At 42.9% G+C, this 26874-nt stretch overlaps 1 long non-coding RNA gene across 1 annotated transcript; it reads right to left on the reverse strand.

Annotated features, from left to right (window-relative positions):
* Window positions 1-63: 63 nt before the first annotated feature.
* On the reverse strand, window positions 64-25405 carry LOC147352995 (uncharacterized). Its single transcript, XR_015145294.1, has 2 exons — window positions 25130-25405; window positions 64-601 (listed from the first exon to the last, which is right to left on the reverse strand). It is a non-coding gene; the product is annotated as an uncharacterized LOC147352995 (long non-coding RNA).
* Window positions 25406-26874: the final 1469 nt, after the last annotated feature.

A 26874-nucleotide genomic window follows, 5' to 3' on the forward strand; every position in this document is an offset into this window, starting at 1 on the left:
CCTGGGTCGGGAAGATCCCCTGGAGAAGGAAATGGCAACCCCCTCTAGTATTCTTGCCTGGAGAATCCCATGGACAGAGGAGCCTGGCGGGTTACAGTCCATGGGGTTGCAAGTTGGACACAACTTAGCAACTAGACCACCACCACCACTGCCTTACTATGGCCATTTTTTGCTAAAAGAATGACCACAGTAAGGAAGAAGAAATGTAACACAGAAGCAGGGTGGGAATAATTAGTAAGATATTATGAAATAGAAATAACCATCTACTTGGAATAGAAAAACAAACTAATATGTTAGTAATTAACTCAGACTCCAAAGAAAGCCAGATGACTCTCTGTTTCTTGACTTGCTGGTGGCCCCATAGCTGTTTGCTTTATAGTTAATCACTAAACTATATATATGTTTTATGTACTTTCCTGGATGTTTGTTAAATCATACATAATATGGACTGCTAAGTACTAAATTATGTAACAGTTATAAATGCTGTGGGTTTCAGAAATAAAGGCAATTATAGAAGCATTAGCAGAGAAGATGAATTTCTTACCTTAAGCTGATCACAGTCATTACGTATAATATGAAAGCAACAGAAGGTGTTTTCTACCTGGTGGACAGAAGGTAAAAGGAGACCATTTGTAGCTGAGAGTTAAGATTTCAACATGGCTCTTGTTTTGCTTTAGCATTAACAGGAAGGGAAACTGGTCTTGAGGAAGAATAAACATTTAGGCAAAGTTATCACTGATTCTTCCCAATGCCTCACTCAATACATTGAATCAGTTAGCAAGGACTGTCCATTTACCTTCACTCCTTGTGCAAAGACAATCATTTTTACTCCTTTGCACCTTGGCCAGGGAACAGAATAACATTCACCATGGCTCTCCCCAGCTCCAAAGTCAAGTTCTACCTGTGGTCATGGGGGATGTCCACAATGGTTTGTTAGGTCATTAAGCTGGGAAAAAAATTTGGACCAAGGTATGGTCTGAGCCCAGTTTTTGTAAAAATAAAGGACCAAAGAAGCACATTTGTGATTACCAATGGATGTTTTTGTAGCACTGGAGTCTCTCACTGGAATCACTGCATCAGTGGTAACAGCCACTAGACTGACCTCCCGAGGAGCTGTCCTTTGCACAATAGAGATCTTCTACAAACATCAGAGGTAACACACACTCATCCTCCCGTGCTAAAATCCACAGTCCTCACCCTGTAAGGTTTTCAGCATAACGGGGGTGCTGTTTCGGCTCAGACAATGGCCGGTTTAGGGCAGGGCTTGTTTCGGTCATGGCTGGATCCAGGCGCTCTCCCAGTGGCTCTGTTTCCCTCTTTCTCCACATGATGGCAGAAGGACCACTAGCGACTGAAGACACTCATCACTCTCTCCACCGATCCACCAGAAAAGAAACTTTCTCTTTACCAAGAGCACCAAACAACTCCCATGGACACCGCCCACTAACCTGACCTGGGTCTTGTGCCTGGAGGTGGTGGTGCCAGGGGAGGAAGTCAGCATTACCAGCTGGAGTCACATGCCCATCCCTAGGGGTGTAACCCATGTTTCCCTGGGTCTTCTGGCAGGAGCGGGGGGAAGTGGGTAACAGATTTATTTGAGATGATTCTTATACCATACATTTCACCCACTTGTATGATTCACTGTTTTTTAGCCCCTTTGGAGTTGAGTAACCATCACTATTACCAATTCTGGAACATTTCCATGACCCCAAAGAGCCACTCCTGCTCCTCATCTGTCTCCACTCATTCCACCCCAGGCCACCAGCAGTCTGCTCTCCATCCAGGCCGCCCTCTCCCTCACTGCTGTGTCTACTGTGAGCACAGGACCTCTGTATTTGGATGAGAACCGGAAGGCGACATAGACCCATGGAAAACCAGACTGGATTAAGAAACAGGATCACCTGGCAATGCAGCTGCTGTTTCAGTGTTTCACGATAAAGCTCCCCTTAACTGGCAGCCATAGCTTTCTAGACTGCTGCTTCCCATGGAGTAAATGATTGAGAGCTCATCTTTGCTTAAAACAGATCCTGGCTCTTCTGGGAAGATCCCCGCAGATGATCAGGTCTGCCCCGTGCTCCCTGCAGTCTCCCCTTCAGGCGGCACACCCCTCCATGGCTGTCATCCTGTCTGTTCTCCAGGAGAGCGAAGAGGAGCTGTATTCCTCCTGCCGCCAGCTGCGGAGGCGGCAAGAAGAACTGAACAACCAGCTCTTTCTGTACGACACCCACCAGAACCTGCGCAGCACCACCCGTGATGCCATGGTCAGAGAATTCAACGTCAACGAGAACCAGCTGCAGCTGTACCAGGAGAAGTGCAACCGCAGGTGGGTCACAGCCTGCAGCCACTGTGAGGTCAGGCCTGGGCCAGGGCGGAGGGCAAGGCTCCCCCTTCAGAAAGCCTGAGCCCTGACCCCTCTTCTCTTGGCTCCATCAATTACTTATACTAAGAGCTCAAGCATCTGCACCTTCCCTGAGCTGAACTGTCCTCCTGAGCACGCCCAGGAAAGAGTGAAAATAAGCAATGACCATTACTGTTTAAGGAGCCCTTCTCGCCCTCTCAAGCCTGGGCTCGTCCAGTGGTCCTCAACTGAAGTGGAATCCCTCTCCCCACCTCCCTTCTCCAGAGTAGGATGCTTTGAATTGTGCTAGAGACTTGTACGGGGGTTTCCATGATGGCTCAGTGGTAAAGCATCCACCTGCAGTGCAGGAGACATACGAAATACAGGTTGGATTCCTGGGTTGGGAAGATCCCCTGGAGGAGGAATTGGCAACCCACTCCAGTATTCTTGCCTGACAAAACCCAAAGACAGAAGGATCTTGGTGGGCAACAGTCCATGAGGTTGCAAAGAGTCAGGCATGACTGAGCATGACGACATGTAAGGAGGGATAGCCAGGTATGCCAGAGGGCTGCTCCACAAAGAACATTCTCCAAGAAAATGCCAGTAGCAACTTCTCCAGGACATAGCATGGAGACTCCTTACCCATGTTCTTCTCAGGTCATCTTGACGACACCTGCACATCAACAATGACTGCCGCACAACGACCAGCGACGAAACAGAATCACGCAAGTTATGCACCCTGTCAGGGACCTACCTCCTCAGCTCTGCCCTGTACACCCAGCCCTGAGTATCCACAAACATGTGGACATAAACGGGAGACTTCAGCACATGACCCGAATCCTAGGCTAATGGATGACGGTGAAGTCTGTATGAGAGTCAGCAACAGCAAGTTTACTCATAGAAGCTGGGTCCATGTGTAAGGGTGTCGTGTGTGTGTGTGTTTGCATGGAGGAGCGTGTGCTCTGTTCTGACCCTGGGAACATGCTCACATGTGAGGTCGTCACTCCAGCCTATCACCGAGATGACATATGTGGAGACCCAAGTGGCATGAGTTGGGATGATTTCCTGCTAACTTTCATCTTGGACACTTTCTTAACTTACAGTCTCCAAAGTGAAAGTGAAAGTGAAGTCGCTCAGTCGTGTCTGACTCCTTGTGACCCCGTGGACTGCAGCCCACCAGGCTCCTCTGTCCATGGGATTCTCCAGGCAAGAATACTGGAGTGGGTTGCCATTTCCTTCTCCAGGGGATATCTTCCCGACCCAGGAATCGAACCCAGGTCTCCCACACTGCAGGCAGACGCTTTAAGCTCTGAGCCACCAGGAAGGCCTCTCACGTTCCAAGCCCCCATGAACAAAGGCAGTGAAACTCGATCAGTGACCTTCTGTGCACAAGCTGTAGAGTGAGCAGGATTCCTTCTCTGGCCTCTAAAGACCCAGGTAACTGACTTCTATGGAAGATGAGCAGGGTCTGTAAGGAAGTAACTCATTAGATTCTGAAAAGGATCTGAACTAAAGGCAAACGATCTCACACTGAAGGCCTCGGACTTCACCAGGCCTGGAGAGGAGACCCAGTCCTGCCCCAGCTCAGAACACTTGAACTCCCTCTGGCAGCTGGACCCGCCTGCAGCCGCACATGAAGGGTGGGGCGGGCCATTCATTAGGACAGGGACTTGCTGGGTGAGTGGGGTCAAGGGTGGCAAGCTGGGGGCTTTCTGACTTACAAGCCTGTCAAAGAGCAGAGCCCCATGAAGGACTGGCCAGCTTCTTACACCACCCCCCAGCCTGTCCACTCCCTGGTCTGCACAGCCACGGGCCGCGGGCTCACTCACTGCTCACATGGAGTGAGACAGGGTGGGCTCCCTGGGTGACCCCGTTTCCTGAAGCAGTGAGCTAAGCTTTAGGGAATGACAGAAAATCTCAGGTGCAGCCACCCCCAAAGGGGCAGAGCCACCGAGGACAAGGTGATACTCGTCTACATCTTGGGATGCTATTTACTGATTTGTACATGTGATGCTTTAGGAAGGCCTTTTCAAGGTGAGGACAGTAGTGGGCTGGGGGCGGGGGTGGTCAGTAGAGGCACAACACAGAATGAACTGAGAACTGACTTAGGAGAAAAGAGGTTTACCTATGGGGAAAAAAAAAAATGCTGGGAGGAACAAACTAACAGTCGGCCTAGGGGCTTTACTTGGATGGAACTGGGTCCTAGAAACCCACTCCCCTTATGGTCCTGAGCTTAGCGTGCCTGTTTCAGCGGAAGAGTCCATTGAAGCCCGCCCTGCTCTGTGTGATCGAAAGACCCTTCCCTTCATTCCACACAAGTTTATCAAATACTTCCACACACCAAGCACTAAAGTTGGGAGGGACCATGCCTTTATAAAATTAAGGGGAATAAAGCTGTCATCCTGGTCTCATGGAACCTCTCCATGTACTTCTAAAAAAAAAATGCATTTTATCTCCCATGAAGCCAGGAGTACACCTAACATTAATAGCAGCCTGACCAAGATGGGGCTTTTATTACTTAGTTATTCCTTGAGTTGGAGTTGCTATTTTACTTGGCAGTCAGCAACTGAGGGATGAATATTCCTGCTGGTAAAAACATTCAAAGCACCTTTCAAGAAAGGTTAAGTGGAAAAGGCACTGAGCTGAGCGCTGCAGGGAGGGAATTCTGACACTGTAGCTGACAAAGTTCCATGTAGTCAAAGCTCTGGTCTTTCTAGGAGTCATGCATAGATATTTGAGAGTTGGACCATAAGGAAGGGAGAGTGCTGAAGAATTCATGTTTTTGAACTATGCTGCTGGAGAAGGTGCTTAAGAGTCCCTTGGACAGTAAGGTGATCAAACCAATCAATCCTAAAGGAAATCAACCCTGAATATTCATTGGAAGGACTGATGCTGAAGCTTCAACACTTTGGCCACCTGATGTGAAGAGCCAACTCACTGGAAAAGACTGATGCTGGAAAAGACTGAAGGCAGAAGCAGAAGAGGGTGACAGAGGATGAGATGGTTAGATGGCATCACCGATTCAGTGGACATGAACTGGGGCAAACTCCAGGGAAGCCTGGCGTGCTGCAGTCCATGGGTCACAGAGTCAAGACAGGACTTGGCAACTGAGCAACAATGACAACAATCAGTGCCTCGTTACCTGTTGGGCAGGAAGCCAGTGGAGCCTAATTATTGCAACCCTGCCTGCAAGTCCCTTTGGGATCCATCATTACCTCTGCGAGCTCAGGAGCTGATGTCATTACCTGTTTTTAGTGAGGGGTAGAACAAAGACCTAAGCCTTCCTACCTCACCCCCTTTTAAAGCCATACAGTTCAGACCAAGATCCCCTTTCTGCCTGAAATGCATTTTCAGTTACTGTACCAAAAAAATTTAAGAATTTGCTGCACAGAAGGCAGAAGCTCAGCATTTTTTCAGCTGCAGTGTTGTAGAATCCATACTCGGCCACCCCCTGGCAGGACAGAGCAGGCAATGAGGGGACTATACTCCAAACGGTGCTAGGAGACACCCTCAGCCCTAAAGCTGGCTACTCCTTCTAGGTGCTTCAACACATGACTTCAACACGTCATTAGAGAGTATCTGTTTTGGCACCACGGTCTCCCCACAATTACCTAGGGTTCTGGGTGGTGGTGGAATTCTCTCCATGAGAACACACAGAAAGAGACGGGCACAGAGGACATCGCTGCTCTTCCCCGAGTCTGCCTGGAAACCACATAACCTGAGTATAAATACGCAGCTGAGACTATGCTTTCACAGGCACATAAGGAGCACAGCCGATTCAGATCAAGCAGGAGAGTGACAGGAATGCTGTGAAAGATGGCCATGACTGCCTGTGTGCACGACTGTCTTTATTCTCCTGAATGAGGGAAATGGTGAACATTAGTTATTATGTGGAAAACTAAATGGAGGAGGCTGGTTAGATGTGAGTATGGGAAATTTAGGTTGTAGAATGTGAATTCCTCTGCTGTAAAACCTGCCTATTCTAATGCACACAGTGAAGAGGAGGGTGGAATGTCACATTTCCCAAGTTTGATCTCAGAACCCTTTTTCCAAGAGGTATCTTACAGGACTAGTTACTGTGGAATACATTTGAGGACCCGCTACTCTATTAAGAAAGTAACATAATCTAATAATTTATATGCTATATTATACAAGTAAAATCTACACTTATCCTACCAAGGCCAGTGGTTTTTAAATTGGGCCAGCCTTACCCCCAAGCAGTCTACCAGAGCTTTCGAAGGAGTCACAGACTCAAATAGTTTCAGTGGATCAATTTTCATATCCTCACCTTCCTATCTGCACTCTTTCCAAAGATTCACCAGCCTGAGGAAAAGAGGTCTTTTCTCCACGTTCAGTCTTACCATAGAGCAGAACTCAAGATACTATTGCAAAATACAGCGTTTGGAAAGTGAAAGCCTCTTAACAGGATACAAATCCTCCCACAATGCTGGTGGTTCCCAATTCTTTGCTTTCAACAAGATTGAAGGAACACTCCAGATTTCTGACTCTTTATTTTAGCATGGACTTCTGAAGGAGATGGCTTTATCCTAAGTACTTCTGTTTCCATGAATCTGTGTGACAAGAATCTTCAACATTTCCCTATGTGAAATGGAAAGTCACTTATATGTGGAGTCTAATATATTAATAGCACAGATGAATCTATCTACAAAGCAGAAACAGACTCACAGACATAAAGAACAGATTGTGGTGCCAAGAGGGAGGAGGGAGGGGGAGGGAAGGCCTGGGAGTTTGGGATCTGCAGATGTAAATTATTCTACACAGGATGGATAAACAACAAAGTCTTACTGTATAGCATGGGAAACTATTTGATATCCTGTGTAAACCATAATGGAAAAGGATGTTTAAAAAAGAATGTCTATATGTATATAACTGAGTTACTTTTCCGTATAGCCAAGACTGGCGCAGCACTGTAAATCAGCTATTCTTCCATTAAAAAATTAAAAAAACAAAAACAAAAAACCTACAGAATGGGAGAAGAGACTTGCAAATGATGCAATCCACACAAGGGCTTAATTTTCAAATTATAGAACCAACTCATACAACTCAACAACACAAAAACAACTCAAAAAGTCGAAAAAGGAGCAGAAGACCTAAATGAGCATTTCTCCAAAGAAGATGCAGATGGCCAAAACCGTGTGGAAAGATGTTCAACAACACGAGTTATCAGAGCAATGCCAATCAAAACTATAATGAAGCATCACCTCACAGCAGTCAAGATGTCCATTACGAACAAGTGTACAAACATATAAATGTAGAGAGCAGGGAGAAAAGGGAACCCTCCCACACTGTTGGTGCGAATGTAAGCGGTGCAGCCACTACTGAAAACAGTACAGAGGTTCCTCACAAAACTAAAAATAGTTTCTATTTGATATAGAAATCCCATTCTTGTGCATCTATCCAGACAAAGCTACAATTCAACAAGATACATGCACCTCTATGTTCAGAGCTGCACTATTTACAATAGCTATGACTGGGAAATGACCAAAATGTCCATCAATAGATAAATGGATAAAGAGGATGTGATGCATATGTACAATGAAATACTACTCAGCCATCAAAAAGAATGAAATGATGTCATTTGCAGTAACATGGGCGGACCTAGACATTATCATACTAAGTCAGACAAAGACAAATACCACACGATACCACTTATAAGTGGAATCTAAAATACAATGTAAATCAACATGTCTAGGAAACAAAGACAGACTCACAGATAAAAAGAACAAATATGAGGTTGCCGAGGGAGAGGTGGGGTAGGGAAAGAAGGAATGGTAGCTTGGGATTAGCAGAGGCGAACAACTATATATAGAGTGGATAAACAACAATGTCTTACTGTATAGCATAGCGAACTACACTCAATATTCTATGACAAACCATAATGGAAAAGAGTATATATATGTGTATATATATTACTGAGTCACTTTGCTGTATACAAGAAATTAACACAATATTAGAAATCAATTATACTTAAATAAAAAAAAGAACTGGCACCTAAACAGTACACTAAATAAATTACTTTTTTTTTTTTTTTTTTAAAAAAAAGCAGGGTTTCTCTACCAAAAGCAGATCCAGGCATGTTCAATCTTTCTGGTCCATAGCAGACCACCTAAACTGAACAATATATAACCATGGAAAATAAAGGCAGCAGAAAGAAAGGTTTGGGTGGGGCTGGGAATCATAGTGAATGAGAGCGCCAGAGGGAGACTGACACTAAAAGAAATAGTTATTATTAGCAGTTAATAATTCTGGGTAGTGAGAAGATGCCATTACATTACTTTTTCATGTTTCCTATTTTAAAATTTAACTTAAAAAAATAAAAGGAAGGAAAGAAGATAAAAGCTATATACAAAGATGTACCTGGCAAATATGAATAAAAATTAAGCTGGCGCAATACTGTTAAATCAGACAAATTACAATGCAAGGTAGGTACCACTAAGGGCAACATTTTATATTGCTAACAAGAACATTGCCCCAAAGTGTTACAGAGACACACTTTTGTGCTTTTCATGGCATAGCTCTGAAGAACATAAAGTAGACTGGGAAAGAAAACAAATTTCTAATTACAGTGAGGGACAGACTCCTCTCTCAGAAATCTCTTATTAAAGGAAGTGAAAAAAGCTCAGAGACTCTGAATAGTGTAAGTCACAAGTTTGATCAAGTGCACAGATATGCTCCTACAAACACTAGAACTTTGTACACAGAGGATACTTGCTTCGCCCAAGCATTGCATATTCACAAATGTTTGACTGGACACCAAGCCATAGTTGGTGGTGGGTCAGGGAAGGATGAACTATTTTAATTGCTTCAGTACAAGTCCAAACTCAGTTCAGTTCAGTTCAGTCGCTCAGTCGTGTCTGACTCTTTTTGACCCCATGAATCACAGCACGCCAGGCCTCCCTGTCCATCACCAACTCCTGGAGTTCACTCAGACTCAAGTCCATCGAGTCAGTGATGCCATCCAGCCATCTCATCCTCTGTTGTCCCCTTCTCCTCCTGCCCCCAATGTCTCCCAGCATCAGAGTCTTTGCCAATGAGTCAACTCTTTGCATGAGTACTGGAGTTTCAGCTTTAGCATCATTCCTTCCAAAGAAATCCCAGGGCTGATCTCCTTCAGAATGGACTGGTTGGAACTCCTTGCAGTTCAAGGGACTCTCAAGAATCTTCTCCAACACCACAGTTCAAAAGCATCAATTCTTCGGCACGCAGCTTTCTTCACAGTCCAACTCTCACATCCATACATGACCACAGGAAAAACCATAGCCTTGACCAGATGGACCTTTGTTGGCAAAGTAATGTCTCTGCTTTTGAATATGCTATCTAGGTTGGTCATAACTTTCCTTCCAAGGAGTAAGCATCTTTTAATTTCATGGCTGCAGTCACCATCTGCAGTGATTTTGGAGCCCCCAAAAATAAAGTCTGACACTGTTTCCCTTTCTATTTCCCATGAAGTGATGGGACCAGATGCCATGATGTTCGTTTTCTGAATGTTGAGCTTTAAGCCAACTTTTTCACTCTCCTCTTTCACTTTCCTCAAGAGGCTTTTTAGTTCCTCTTCACTTTCTGCCATAAGGGTGGTGTCATCTGCATATCTGAGTTTATTGATATTTCTCCCGGCAATCTTGATTCCAGCTTGTGCTTCTTCCAGTCCAGCGTTTCTCATGATGTACTCTGCATATAAGTTAAATAAGCAGGGTGACAATATACAGACAGCCTTGACATACTCCATTTCAGGTTTGGAACCAGTCTGTTGTTCCATGTCCAGTTCTAACTGTTGCTTCCTGACTTGCATATAGGTTTCTCAAGAGGCAGATCAGGTGTTCTGGTATTCCCATCTCTTTCAGAATTTTCCACAGTTCATTGTGATCCACACAGTCAAAGGCTTTGGCATAGTCAATAAAGCAGAAATAGATGTTTTTCTGGAACTCTCTTGCTTTTTCGATGATCCAGCAGATGTTGGCAATTTGATCTCTGGTTCCTCTGACTTTTCTAAAACCAGCTTGAACATCTGGAAGTTCATGGTTCACATATTGCTGAAGCCTGGCTTGGAGAATTTTGAGCATTACTTTGCTAGCGTGTGAGATGAGTGCAATTGTGTGGTACTTTGAGCATTCTTTGGCATTGCCTTTCTTTGGGATTGGAATGAAAACTGACACTTTCCAGTCCTGTGGTCACTGCTGAGTTTTCCAAATTTGCTGGCATATTGAGTACAGCACTTTCACAGCATCATCTTTCAGGATTTGAAATAGCTCAACTGGAATTCCATCACCTCCACTAGCTTTGTTCATAGTGATGCCTTCTAAGGCCCTCTTGACTTCACATTCCAGGATGTCTGGCTCTAGGTGAGTGATCACACCATCGTGATTATCTTGGTCATGAAGATCTTTTTTGTACAGTTCGTTTGTGTATTCCTGCCACCTCTTCTTAATATCTTCTGCTTCTGTTAGGTCCATACCATTTCTGTCCTTTATTGAGCTCATCTTTGCATGAAATGTTCCCTTGGTATCTCCAATTTTCTTGAAGAGATCTCTAGTCTTTCCCATTCTGTTGTCTTCCTCTATTTCTTTGCATTGATTGCTGAGGAAGGCTTTCTTATCTCTTCTTGCTATTCTTTGGAACTTTGCATTCAGATGCTTATATCTTTCCTTTTCTCCTTTGCTTTTCACTTCTCTTCTTTTCACAGCTATCTGTAAGGCCTCCTCAGACAGCCATTTTGGTTTTTTTGCATTTCTTTTTCTTGGGGATGGTCTTGATCCCTGTCTCCTGTACAATGTCATGAACCTCAGTCCATAGTTCATCAGGCACTCTATCTATCAGATCTAGTCCCTTAAATCTATTTCTCACTTCCACTGTATAATCATAAGGGATTTGATTTAGGTCATACCTGAATGGTCTAGTGGTTTTCCCTACTTTCTTCAATTTAAGTCTGAATTTGGCAATAAGGAGTTCATGATCTGAGACACAGTCAACTCCTGGTCTTGTTTTTGCTGACCATATAGAGCTTCTCCATCTTTGGCTGCAAAGAATATAATCAATCTGATTTCCGTGTTGACCATCTGGTGATGTCCATGTGTAGAGTCTTCTCTTGTGTTGTTGGAAGAGGGTGTTTGCTATGACCAGTGCATTTTCTTGGCAAAACTCTATTAGTCTTTGCCCTGCTTCATTCCGTATTCCAAGGCCAAATCTTCCTATTACTCCAAGTGTTTCTTGACTTCCTACTTTTGCATTCCAGTCCCCTATAATGAAAAGGAGAAGGGCGCAGGAGGGCCCAGAGGAGCTATTCCACGTTCAAGGTCAGGAGGGGCGGCGGTGAGGAGATATCCCTCATCCAAGGTAAGGAGCAGCAGCTGCACTTTGCAGGAGCAGTGGCTGCACTTTGCTGGAGCAGCCGTGAAGAGATACCCCACGTCCAAGGTAAGAGAAACCCAAGTAAAACGGTAGGTGTTGCAAGAGGGCATCAGAGGGCAGACATACCGAAACGATAATCACAGAAAACTAGTCAATCTAATCACACTAGGACCACAGCCTTGTCTAACTCAATGAAACTAAGCCATGCCCGTGGGGCCACCCAAGACGGGCGGGTCATGGTGGAGAGGTCTGACAGAATGTGGTCTACTGGAGAAGGGAATGGCAAACCACTTCAGTATTCTTGCCTTGAGAACCCCATGAACAGTATGAAAAGGTAAAATGATAGGTTACTGAAAGAGGAACTCCCCCGGTCAGTAGGGGCCCAATATGCTACTGGAGATCAGTGGAGAAATAACTCCAGAAAGAATGAAGCCTGGAGTCAAAGCAAAAACAATACCCAGATGTGGATGTGACTGGTGATAGAAGCAAGGTCCGATGCTGTAAAGAGCAATATTGCATAGGAACCTGGAATGTCAGGTCCATGACATCAAGGCAAATTGGAAGTGGTCAAACAGGAGATGGTAAGAGTAAATGTCGACATTCTAGGAATCAGTGAACTAAAATGGACTGGAATGGGTAAATTTAACTCAGACGACCATTATATCTACTACTGTGGGCAGGAATTCCTTAGAAGAAATGGAGCAGCCATCATGGTCAACAAAAGAGTCCGAAATGCAGTACTTGGATGCAATCTCAAAAACAACAGAATGATCTCTGTTTGTTTCCAAGGCAAACTATTCAATATTACAGTAATCCAAGTCTATGCCCCAACCAGTAATGCTGAAGAAGCTGAAGTTGAATGGTTCTATGAAGATCTACAAGACCTTTTAGAACTAACACCCAAAAAAGATGTCCTTTTCATTATATGGGACTGGAATGCAAAAGTAGGAAGTCCAGATTCACTGTTTCACAAAGTCACAAAATAAAGATATCCCCCCGAAGTCCTTACACATGAAAACTTTACAATCTATTTCTGAAATATTTTTATGTTATCAGGAAAGGAAAAAACTTCTGCTCAAAAAAATCAAACCTTTAAGTGCATTCATTTCAAAAGAAGAAAAAGTGAAAATAAATGAGTTAAACTTTTAACTTAGAAGCTAGGGGAAAAAAACCTCAAAAGTAAAACATGAAATTAATATAGAAGAAATACAGAATGAAGAGAACTTAAATAAAATTGATAAAGCAGTTCTCTAAAAAAGACTAATAAAATATATAAAGGGAAAAAGGAAAGAAAGCACTTTATCAGTACTAGAAGAAAAAAAGAGCATCCATAAGTAGAGATTAAAAAAAGACATTCAAGTCTATTAATATAAACATCTGGGAACCTAGACAAACTAGGCAATATTATATTAAAATAAAAATGATTGCATGTCCAAAAATCTAGAAGTTGGACCACTCCAGTTATAATCAAAGAAAAAATAGTGGCCAAAGATCTGCACCCCCTCCAGGTGTCATCAACTTCATATAATTTTTATGGACAACTTCTACTGGGGGCCCAGTCGCTGACATCACCATCCCAGACCTCTGTTACGTGACTCTCTGTTACATGAGAGAAACAAACCCCTGTAACTTTAAGCTGCTCTGAATTCATTTTTAACAAATGAGAAGCTAAATGCATGTCTGATACAGCAGACATTGGAACTATTAAAGTTGGAACTATTAAAGTTGAAACTATTAAAATTGGAACTATTAAAGTTCCAATCCTGCTTTTAGGGATCTACTGTAGAGACCCACTTGCCAGTGTATCCAAGGAGATGTGTACAAGAGAACTGATGGCTGCGCTGTTTGATAAAGTGGCAAACTAGAAACAGTCATGACCAAGCATCCATAAGGAAATGGCTAAATTAACAGGGGTGGGTTTACAGTGTGGAACACGAAGCAGCTATTAAAAGAGAGTTAGGTGCAACTACCTTACGGTGGTCATAAATAAGACATGTTCCATAATGTCATCATCTCACAAAGCATCACGCATCTAGTGGCCCCATATTAACATGGTGAGATCGAGGCTGAGGGCTACCAAGCTCACACTCTGAGTCTTCTCCTTTGAAGCCACGTTGCTGCTCAGCACGTGTGCCCAGAGTGGGAAGCAGAAAGGCACTCCAGGAGTTAGACCGCCCAGCTCACAGACTCCACCCTCAGGGCTGGGTGAGTCGCACTGACGACCCTGGGAGAGGAGCAGGGAAGTGGGAGAGCAGATGGACTGCAGCAGAGTTGGGAAAGTTCTGGTGTGCACACAGAACACCTGGGGAGCCCCAGGCAGGCAGCCCACCTGAACACCCGTTCCTATCAGGCTGGCCCGGGCTTTTGCAAATTTGACGCAGCGATGGGATCACTAGGCTTAACTACCGTAACAGTGAGAATGACAATGCACTGTCTGAGGCGATTACTGACTCAACTTACTAACACAGTGATGGTCAATTATAAAGAGAATTACCTACGTTCAGGCAGCCCAGATGGCTTTTAACGTTCTGTGAAAATGAAGAGTAAAACACTTAAAGTGCATTTTACAAATACTTTTGGACTCAGGTTGCTATGTTTACTGAAATATCAAGTTCCATTTGAGTTAATTGAAATGCTTTTCATTTTGCTTGAATACTGTAGTATTGTGCGAAAATTTATGTTACAGCAATGACAAAGTTGATATTGGAATTCTTTCAAGTGTATCATTATGCTGCATAATTTGTACCAATATTGGGCTGAGATATTAATTTTTCTATATGCACAATGGCTATTGGCATAGGAATTTATTCAAATGTATTATGGCTTGCTACATGGCTTGACCAATTTTTGTTTGCTTTATTTTGAATGCACAGTAGAGGAATTCCTTCAAATGTATTTTACACTGTGACTTTTCTTTTTTTAGTTAGCAGCATTCAGTGAAACAGAGTACCGGCATCCGCTTTTACACCATCCGATGTCGGATTACCTTCTCTTCCACCAGTAAATGTGTTCTGCTGCTCATTACATAAAATGATGGCCAATAACATGCACTCATAAAATTATTTCAGTGCTGGCAGAATATTGCTGCATACTCAGAATTTAGGATGTCCTACTAGATACACATTCAAAATGATATTTTCCCCTCAAAACCACTTCACAACTTACAACACAGTTATTATGGGAAAATATGTCATCCTTTCTATTATAACTTAAGCATCTTACATACAGTGACTATACAATTCAAATACAAAATGGGACACATATGAGAGTGAAAAAAAAAGAGAACAATTAAAAGTTAAGACAGGACAACAAGCATAAAATCAGAACTGTCCTGGACAAACTGGAACATATAGCCACCATTTCATACACCAGCATGCCTCCTCCGTCAGCCAATAAAGAATATATTCTTTTTTTCTAATTTTATTTAACTTTACAATTTGTATTGGTTTTGCCATATATCAAAATGAATCTGCCACAGGTATACAAGTGTTCCCCATCCTGAACCCTCCTCCCTCCCCATACCATCCCTCTGGGTCATCCCAGTGCACCAGCCCCAAGCATCCAGTATTGTGCATCGAAAGGAATATATTCTAGTATCAGTAGATCACCACGATGCACAATTTAGTGAGAAACAACTAGCAGAACAAATGTGAAGTAGAAGGCAACATTATGGAGAGAAAAGAAGCCTATACAACACTTACATATACAGAATTGGGGATACACTGGTAAAAGGGTTCTTTGGCCAGATCTGCAGAGTTTTAACTTCTAAGAAAAATCCATGGATGGATTATTCAGACAGCTACCTTTAAAACTAAAAAGAAGTATTCTGCACACAGAATTAAGAATGACCTTTTCACCTTTAAAACCAAGACACACTATTAGGGACTGCTTAGGATACTTTTTGTTGTTGTTAATAAAACTACTCTTCCTTCTTGGTGAATTCCTTCTGTGCTCTGGGATAAAGAACCTGAGCTTCATTAAATTCTGTGACCAGATATATAGTTTCTGTTGGGAGATTGTGGGGTTGAGTCTCAGCTGAAGAGTGGCTGTGTTCGAGTACCATCCGAAAGGAGTGCCATTAGAATACTCTGGGTTTGAGCCCCAATCTGAGCCATGCATCTTCAACACCACTGTGAGCATTTAAACAAGCAGAAATTTAAAGCAGAGAGGCATAGGTTATCATTTTTTCTCTAGCATGGTGCCATCTACTCTGCAACTTTTAAAAAAATCCCCTCTTTATTTTCAGTTCAGGACGCAAAACATCAGTGAACTGAGGTACTTAAAACCATAGTTAGCAAATGAGCACCGATTTTGTAGCAGTGAATCAATGAGATAGTTTCACTACTACCATCCTCACCTGATCAGACAGTTCTTCTCACTGAAGCTCCAGTCCGACATCGCTAATCATTTACTGAGCATTCTATTCGAATGACGCAAACTCAACTGTCATGTCTCATATCTACTCCTGTATACCACCAGCTCCCTCTCCAAACTCTTCTGCCTCTCCCAGAAGGACCGCTATTAATTAAGGATCTATGTGCATAGTGCTTTACAGGTTACAAAAGGGCCTCCATGACATTTCATCCACTGAAGGATCCCTGTGAGATAGCCGTGCTAAGTCGCTTCAGCCATGTTCGACCCTTTGTGACCCTATGGACCATAGTCCGCCAGGCTCCTCTGTCCACGGGATTCTACAGGAAACAGTAACTGAAGTGGGTTGCCACGCCCTCCTCCAGGGGCTCTTCCCAACTGAGGGATCAAAAGTGTGTCTCTTAATGTCTCCTGCACTGGCAAGCAGGTTCTTTGCCACTAGCACCACCCAGGAAGCCCTGTGAGGTGAGCAGGGAACGTTTTATCTCCATCTTACAGGTGAGGGACAGATTTGCTGGAGGTCACGCTGCAAACTAGAGATGGATCCTGCCTTAGGAAGTGCTAACAAGTGTGTGAGTCCCTTGCGCACTGAAGGGGGCCAAGACCACCTGTCACCAAAGAACTCTTTTCCACTTGGGCCAAAGGTCTAAAGTCACCCCAGTGCGTAGAGAAACTTCTGTCCTGAGGGGCTTTGGGGAAAGTTCACCTTTCTATGGGAGAATTTAAATATCTCTGTTGCAGAGATATTCAAGTTCTCTGTTGCAGCAGAGGAAAATGTCACATCCTGGGACCTGCAGGAATCCTTAGGTCAGACTGCCAAGAGAGGGTTCTTGACTTTGTGCAGGAAAGAATTCAAGAGTGAGCCTCAGTAAAGGGAAAGCAAGTTTCCTTAGAGAGATACACGTTCCATCTGCAGAAGGCAGACATCTCAAAGTGAGAGCATGCTGGGGCGTGGATGTTGTAGGTTTTTATGCATTAAGTAATTTAATAGGCTAAGGAGTAGGAGGCATATTCGTGCTATTTCAGGGAAGGGTGGGGATTTCCCAGGTATTGGGCCACTGCCCACTTTTTGGCCTTTTATGGTCGGCCTTGGAACTGTCATGGAGTAAGGGGGAGTGGATTTTAGTATTACAGTGAAGGTATAATCGGCTCAGATATGCAGATGATACCACCCTTATGGCAGAAAGTAAAGAGGAACTAAAGAGCCTCTTGATGAAGGGGAAAAGAGGAGAGTGAAAAAGCTGGCTTAAAACTCAACATTAAAAAAACTAAGATCATGGCATCTGGTCCCATCACTTCATGGCAAATAGATGGGGAAGCAATGGAAACAGTGACAGACTTTATTTTCTTGGTCTCCAAAATCACTGCAGATGGTGACTGCAGCCATGAAATGAAAAAATGCTTGCTCCTTGGAAGAAAAGCTATGATCAACCTAGACAGCAAATAAAAAGCAGAGACATTACTTTGCCAACAAAGGTCCATCTAGTCAAAGCTATGTTTTTTTCCAGGAGTCATGTATGGATGTGAGAGTTTGAACCATAAAGAAAGCTGAGTGCCAAAGAATTGATGGTTTTGAACTGTGGTGCTGGAGAAGACTCTTGAGAGTCCATTGGACTGCAAGGAGGTCAAACCAGTCAATCCTAAAGGAAATCAGTCCTGAATATTCATTGGAAGTACTGAAGCTGAGGCTCCAATACTTTGGCCACCTGATGCAAAGAATCGACTCATTGGAAAAGACCCTGATGCTGGGAAAGACTGAAGGCAGGAGGAGAAGGGGACGACAGAGGATGAGATGGTTGGATGGCATCACTGACTCAATGGACATGAGTCTGAGTAAACTCCAGGAGATAGTGATGGACAGAGAACCCTGGGATGCTGCAGTCCAAGGGGTCGCAAAGAATTGAACACGACTGAGCGACTGAACAAAAACAACATAATTAGCTAAAGATCAATGACCGGAGTATTCTCAAAGCTGCCCTGGTTTCAGCCTGTCTATTTTTTTATTTGTTTTACTGAACTGCAAGACATGCAGGATCTTAGTTCCCCGACCAGGGATTGAACCTGTGTCCCTAAAGTAGAAGAGCAGATTCTTAACCACAAACTGCCAGAAGTCCTCTCCAGCCAATCTTTACTGCACGCCAACAGCTGTGTCTCTTTTTCATCATCTATAATATGTGTCCATCCATAAAACTTCTAGAAGAGATTATGGGCAAAATATTCTGACATAAATTGTGCTTAGGTTTGCTTAGGTTGTCAGTATCCCAAGACAACAACAGCAATAAAAATAAACAAATGGACCTAATTAACCTTACAAGCTTTTGCATAGCAAAGGAAACCATAAACAAAATAATGTATGGACTGGGAGAAAATATTTCCAAACAATGAGACAAAGTCTTAATTTTAAAATATACCAACAGCTCATACAACTCAACAACAGAAAAAGAACCCAATCAAAAAATGGGCAGAAGAACTAAAGAAGTATTTCTCCAAAGAAGACATACAGATGGCCAAGAGACATATGAAAAGATGCTCAACATTGATATTAGAGAAATGCAAATCAAAACCACAAAGAGGTACCACCTTACACCAGTCAGAATGGCCATCATTAAAAATCTACAAATAACAAATGCTGGAGAGGGTGTGGAGAAAACCCTATACTGTTGGTGGAAATATAAGTTGGTGAAGCCACTGTGGAAAATAGTCTGGAGGTTCCTCAGAAAACTACAAATAACATTACCATACCATCTAGCAATCCCACTCCTGGGCATATATCCAGACAAAACTATAATTCAAAAAGATACACACACTCCTATGTCCACAGCAGCACTATTCACAACAGCCAAGACATGGAAAAACCTAAAGGTCCACTGATAGATGAATGGATAAAGAAGATACAGACAATAGAATATTGTGCGTATGTGCGCACAGTTGCTCAGTCATGCCCAACTCTTTTGTGACCCCATGGACTGCAGCCCACTAGGCTTTTCTGTCCATGGAGTTTTCTAGGCAAGAATACTGGAGTAGGTTGCCATTTCCTACTCCAGGGAATCTTAACAACCCAAAGATCAGACCCACATCTCCTGCATCGGCAGGCAGATTCTTTACCACTGAGCCAGCTGGGAAGTACACAATGGGATGAATATTACTCAGCCATAAAAATGAATGAAAGAGTGCCTTTTGCAGCAACACGGATGGACCAAGAGGTCATCATACTAAGTGAGGTCGGAAAGACAAACAACATACGGTGTCATTTCTTTGTGGAATCTAAATTATGACACAAATGAACATATCTATGGAACAATCATGGACACAGAGAACAGACTTGGCAGCTGTCAAAGGGAAGACAGGGTGCGAGAAGGATGGACTGGGAGTCTGGGGTCAGTAGATGCCAATTATTACATATAGGATGGATAAACAACAAGGTCCTATTATACAGCACAGGGAAGTATATTCAATATCCTGGGATAAACCATACTGGAAAAGAATATTAAAAGGAACATATATATGTGTATAACTGAGTCACTTTACTGTACAATAGAAATTAACAACACTGTAAATCAACTGTACTTCAGTAAAAAAAATATTGATTAGCATGTGCGTCCTGCCCCTTTCCCTCCTGTCTCATGTCTAAAACTTGGACTTTATGTTTTTATTATTCTGACAGATATTTATTAGGCCTGTGCTCTGTGTCCAAGATATCAATCAACAGCGAGTAATACGTAGGCTCTGCTCTCGGATACCAATGAGGAGAGGAGATTAGGTTATGTACAATGTGACCAATGCTGGTAATTAGATGCAAGAGCAAGTCATTTATTCTTGGAGGATGCCTTGTGGATTATTAGGGCTCTAACATGCCATACTCTTTACTAAATAAATGAGATTCAATAGATTAACCTGCCTACACACACATACACACACACACACACACACACACACACCCCAGCCCCACCACATAGCACATTCATCTGTAAAATAATGCTTTGCTTATGACTTATTAAGGGTTTGTGCAGCAAAAGTCACTATGCACAGTAACTTTTTTTTGCTGCAAATAAATGCAACCATTTATTTTAATTGCAAAAGGAGTTTAGGCGATGTGTGGCCTTGTATAGTGTACTGTTAAAATGATACAGCCACCTCAGACATGGTCATCAAGAGTTTGGTGTCTGACAAAAACAAACTGTAAATGGTTTAAAGGCTTAAACATAAGACATGACACCATAAAATATCCTAGAAGAGAATATAGGCAAAATATTCTCTTACATAAATTGTATCAAGATTTTCTTAGGTCAGTCTCCCAAGACAATAGAAATAAAAGCAAAACCAAACAAATGGGACCTAATGAAATTTATAAACTTTGACACAGCAAAGAAATAAAAGCACAATTTACAGAATGGGAGAAAATATCCACAAACAATAGGACCAACAAGCACTTAATTTCCAAAATACACGAACAGCTCATATAACTCCACAGCAGCAACAACAACAAAAAGCCAAGCAACCCATCTGAAGAATAGGCGGAACAACTAAATAGACATTTCTCCCAAGAAGACATACAGATGGTCAACAGGCACATGAAAAAATGCTTAACATTGCTAATCATTAGAGAAACACAAATCAAAACTACAGTGAGGTGCCACCTCACACCAGTCAGAATGGCCATCATTAAAAAGCTTACAAATAACAAATGCTGGAGAGGGTGTGGAGAAAACAGAACCCTCCTACACTGTTGGTGGGAATGTAAATTGGTGCAGCCACTATGGAAAACAGTATGGAGGTTCCTCAAAAAACTAAAAATAGAATTATCATATGACCCAGCAATCCCACTCCTGGGCATATATCCAGACAAAACTATAATTAAAAAAGACACATGCACCCCTATGTTCACAGCAGCACTAGTCACAACAGCCAAGACATGGAAGCAACTTGTCCATCAACAGAAGAATGGATAAAGAAGATGTAGTACACATATATACACAATGGAATACCACTCAATCATGAAAAAACCCCAAATCACACCATGTGCAGCAACATGGATCCAACTAGAGATTACCATACTGAGTGAAGTCAGAAAGAGCAAGGCAAATAATATCAAATATTTATGCAATTTAAAATATGACAATGAACTTATCTGTGAAACTGACTCGCAGACATAGAGAACAAACTTGTGGTTGACAAGGAGAAAAGGGGTGGAGAAGGGATGGCCTGTGAGGTTGGGATTAGCAAATGTCAACTATTATCTATAGAATGGATAAACAAAGTCTTACTCTTAGAGGACACAGCACTATATTCAACAGCCTGTGATAAACTACAATGGAAAAGAATATGAATATATATATATAACTGAATCACTTTGCTGTACAGCAGAAATTAACACATTGTAAATCAACTGTGATTTTTAAGAGTTTGGTATCTGGATTCAAGTGAACGAGTCTCAAATCCAAGCTTTGCCACTTCCTGGTCAAGTGACTTGGGTGACCTGGGCCAGATGCTTTACCTCCCAACACCACCAATTCCTCACATGTACACTGGGGATATAAAAGTCCCCACTTTTTAAAGCACTGAGAGAATTACATGAGTTTAGAAAATATAGAGAGACTTACACACAGTAAATGTTCAACAAATAGTAGCAATTAACTGGTGAGAATGACCTTCTTTGAATAACTTAGTTAATGAGGGTGATGGATTACATCCATCATTATCCCAGTGATAAACATACCTAGAAGCAAAAAACCCTGAAGAAGTTGCATGATGACAACTTAAGTGTGGGTGTTGCAATTGCCCCAGCAACACAAGTAATTCTTCTTCAAAACTGGGCAGCATTTCAGAGCCCTATTAGCTATTCAGGACACCAGATCCTAGAGATGGTGAACAGCACATGGCAACTCAATTCTCATAACACAAACTAAAAATATGTATTGGTAAGAAAGTATTTTACTTTTAGATCTGTAATATGGCTCCCCTGGAGGACTGGAGAAAAATATATCTAGAATATTTGCCAGGATTAAAATACCACATATTAGTAATGAAGAATGTTTTAATTACTTGCATGCTTCAACCAGATCTGTTAAAAATAAACATTGAAAATTACTGCAAATCAACCCCTTGTTGGCTGCAAGACACTTGCCCAGGTCACTCTGTTTTATGTGATTTCTTGGGGTGAGCTAGATTTTGCCTTGGTCATGGTTGCACTTGAGTTCAGTAACAGAAGTATCTTCCCTGTGTGTGGAGTTGGGTAACATTGTATGAATCTGCAGAATTTAGGGGTGCTGTGGTCTGGTTGACTCCATTTCTGGTTAGATTTTCAACAGCAAACAGCTACTTTATGCCCAAAAGATCAGGTAACCAGGCCCAAGAGACATATTGCAGAAGAAGCCCTTGGGCCAAAGGAAGCGAGTTCCAGGTGGCCTGGAGGAGTCAGCACTGGGAAGTGGCGTGCTTGTGAGTCAACAGACCACGGGGCCTATGGTTGAAAAAGGAGGCAGGAGGTCACCTTGGTTTAAGGTTCTTCTGTGAGCCCCATTTCCCCTCCGGTCAAAGGCTTTGGCGTAGTCAATAAAGCAGAAATAGATCGTTTTCTGGAACTCTCGTGCTTTTTTCTGTGATCCAACGGATGTTGGCAATTTGATCTCTGGTTCCTCTGCCTTTTCTAAATTCAGCTTGAACATCTGGAAGTTCATGGTTCATGTACTGTTGAAGCCTGACTTGGAGAATTTTAAGCATTACTTTTTTAGGGATGAGTGCAGAGGACTGCAATTATGCAGTAGTTTGAACATTTTTTGGCATTGCCTTTCTTTAGGATTGGAATGAAATCTGACCTTTTCCAGTCCTGTGGCCACTGCTAAGTTTTCCAAATTTGCTGGCATATTGAGTGCAACACTTTAACAGCATCGTCCTTTAGGATTTGAAATAGCTCAACTGGCGTTCCATCACCTCCACTAGCTTTGCTGGTAGTGATGCTTTCTAAGGCCCACTTGACTTTGCATTCCAGGATGTCTGACGCCAGGTGAGTGATCACACCATTGTGGTTATCTGGGTCATGAAGATCATTTTTGTATAGTTCTTCTGTGTATTCTTGCCACCTCTTATTATTATCTTCTGCTTCTGTTAGGTCCATACCATTTATTGTGCCCATCTTTATCTGTCCTTTATTGTGCCCATCTTTGCATGAAATGTCCCCTTGGTATCTCTAATTTTCTTAAAGAGATCTCTAGTCTTTCCCATTCTACTGTTTTCCTCTATTTCTTTGCACTGATCACTGAGGAAGGCTTTCTTATCTCTCCTTGCTATTCTTTGGAACTCTGCATTCAAATGAGTATATCTTTCCTTTTCTCCTTTGCCTGTTGCTTCTCTTCTTTTCTCAGCTATTTGTAAGGCCTCCTCAGACAGCCATTTTGCCTTTTTGCATTTCTTTTTCTTGGGGATGGTCTTGATCACTGCCTCCCGTACAATGTCACGAACCTCCGTCCATAGTTCTTCAGGCACTCTATCAGATCTAATCCCTTGAATCTATTTGTCACTTTCACTGTATAATTGTAAGGGATTTGATTTATGTCATACCTGAATAGTCTAGTGGTTTTCCCTGCTTTCTTCAATTTAAGTCTGAATTTGGCAATAAGGAGTTCATCACCTGAGCCACAGTCAGCTCCTGGTCTTGTTTTTGCTGACTGTATAGAGCTTCTCCATCTTTGGCTGCAAAGAATATAATCAATCTGATTTCGATGTTGACCATCTGGTGATGTCCATGTAATAGAGTATTCTCTTGTGTTGTCAGAAGAGGGTGTTTGCTATGACCAGTGCATTCTTTTGGCAAAGCTGTTGACTTGCTTTGTTTTGTACTCCAAGGCCAAATTTGCCTGTTACTCCAGGTATCTCTTGACTTCCTCCTTTTGCATTCCAGTCCCCTATGATGAAAAGGACATCTTTTTGGGGTGTTAGTTCTAGATCTTGTAGGTCTTCATAGAACCATTCAACTTTAGCTTCTTCAGCATTACTGGTTGGGGCATAGACTTGGATTACCATGATATTGAATCATTTGCCTTGAAAATGAACAGAGATCATTCTGTCGTTTTTGAGATTGCATCCAAGTACTGCATTTTGGACTGTTTTGTTGACTATGAGGGCTACTCATTTGTTCTAAAGGTTTCTTGCCCACAGTAGTAGATATAACGGTCATATGAATTATTTGACTATTCCAGTCCTGGAGAAGGAAATGGCAACCCAGTCCAGTATTCTTGCCTGGAGAATCCCAGGGACAGAGGAGCCTGGTGGGCTGCCATCTATGGGGTTGCACGGAGTCAGACTCGACTGAAGCAACTTAGCAGCAGCATTCCAGTCCATTTTAGTTCACTGATTCCTAAAATATCAATGTTCACTCTTGCCATCTCCTGTTGACCACTTCTAATTTACCTTGATTCAAGGACCTAACATTCCAAGTTCCTATGCAATATTGCTCTTTACAGTATCAGACTTTACTTCCATCACCAATCACATCCACAACTGGGTGTTGTTTTCACTTTGACTCTCTCTCTTCAATCTTTCTGGAGTTATTTCTCCACTCTTCTCTAGTACCATGTTGGGCACCTACCAACATGGGGAGTTCATATTTCAGTGTCATACTTTTTGCCTTTTCATACTGTTCATGGGGTTCTCAAGGCAAGAATACTGAAGCAGTTTGCCATTTCCTTCTGCAGGGGACCACGTTCAACATTCAAGGTGGTCCACTGGAGAAAGAGTTTGAACAACACTGTTTAAATATGTGCCCAGTCCAAACACACGCTATTCTAGAAAAGGAAATTAGTCTGTTATGGAAGAACTCCAGCAAATGTTCAGTTCCCTGGGGGTGGGGGGGTGGGGGTGCTAAAAAAAAAAAAAAGGCCCTCTTTGTAAGGAAAGGGGTGCACAGGAGAATGGAGAGTGAGTGCCTTTGGAAACTACAGAGGATGTTCATCTGTGCCCAGGATCGGGGAGTGATTATAAACCAAGACCTTTTCCAATTCACGGAGAAAAAACCCAACTCAAAAGACTAAGCAGAAAACAAAATATACTGAGACTCACATGATAGCATGGTCCAGGAAGAGGTGAGCCTTGGGCGGGAGGCAAAGACGCGGGCCCGGCTTTGAGGACCTCCTCCTCTCTCTGCATTTCATGGCCCTATCATGCTCAACTCACAGCTGGAACCGGGAGCTCAAACATTGTCAGAATTCCGTCTCGCCTCTGTGGTATGCCAATTCATGGCAGCCCCAAAGCCCAGCAACAATCCCTCAACCGCCTTGCAAAGAAGCAACCTCCGCAAAAGCGGAACGTTCGCGGGGAAAGTTGAGGACACTGATTGGCCCACTCTGGCCCAATGACCGCAGTCAGAAGGAGGGCAGTTTTTTGATTGGCCAGGTCTTGCTTGTGGAGGTTAGTCCTAAGGAAGGCCTGGGATTGGATTTCTTGTTTCGAAATGGGAGGGGGCGGGTGTCACCTTCCACAGCAAGAGATGATGGTAGCCAACAGTGACTATTTCAATAAGAACTGCTGGTGTCGGCTTCCCATGCCAGCTAACAGGGGGCGTTCTTAACTATAGGCTGCATGGCTGTGTTGGGGGCCAGGAGTAGAATTCTGTAGGCTATTTCTTCTAACCTGTCTGTAAGGCTCAGTGAACTGGTAGGGATTTGGAAGAATACATGGTCGAAGATGCCCCAACGTTGTGAGCAAACAAATTAAATCTATGACACAGCGATACTGGACTTCTTACAATCAGCATATTACGTGATTTAGGACAATAAAACCTTCTCTTGAAAAGAATCCCTATGCCGACTCTATAGTTTGAGAAATATGATAACCTAGGGAATTTGGTGCCCAAATTAGTTAATTGGCCCTTCTGTAACTGCTACAGTTCTTAATGTGGCATCCCCTGCCACCTATGACTGGAGCAGCACTAAGCAAATCCAGGATTTGAACAGGCCTGCTGGGCCCCTCTTCCTTCCTGCAGACTCTGGCAGGTTTAGCATGTCCTTTAGGTTCCATGACAGGGCTCTTTTTCCCATGGTGTGACCCTTCAGCAGGCTTATGGATAACTGCTCACCCATTCCTTGGAGGCAGTGTTTTGGGTGGCAGTGCTGGGTCTATGCTCAGGTGTCTAGGAGATTCCCCTCTGCCGTCCCCCAGCCATGAACAAGGCTGAGCATCATTTCATAGGTCTATGCAGGTTTGGAAGCTCCACCCTGTTGAGGGAAGGGGAGGGAAGTTGGGAACCCTATAATAATGGAATTCCTTAACTGCAGTATCTCCTGACCTTGGAAAAGAAAAGAGCTGCCTTTCAGATAATAGATTGAGTTCTTTTAAGTGGTTGGTTTTTCGGCTCTGATGTGGACAGAGCGCCACCAATTTATATGGAGAATGAGCTTATTGATTTACTAGACTTCATCTACTCTTAATTGACACACAATTCTTGTAGGTTGGATATTTTCCCAGTTTTCAAGAGATTACAAACAGTAAGTGATGTATGCGAAGAAATGGGTATTCACCCTTGGAAGGAAAAATGGCATTAATTCAATAAGTATTTTTATAACAAATACTTATTATTGAATTCCCATATTGTGCTAGGTGTTAGGGGTACAAGAGTAAGCAAGGAAAAGTTCTGCCCTCATGGAACTTACAGGCATTCGACACATGACGACTCAAACTATGACAGCTGTGAGAAAGGCTACACAAGAGAAACAGGTGCTATGAGGGCTTGTGGCTGGAGGGCCAACCCTAACTTGTTAGGATCACGGAAGGCCTCTGGAAGAAAATCAAGCTGAGGTATGAAATAA

Source organism: Bos grunniens, chromosome 18 (assembly GCF_055505025.1).
Source record: "Bos grunniens cultivar Pamir isolate PY7600 chromosome 18, Bosgru_T2T1.0, whole genome shotgun sequence".
Lineage (NCBI taxonomy): Eukaryota > Metazoa > Chordata > Mammalia > Artiodactyla > Bovidae > Bos > Bos grunniens.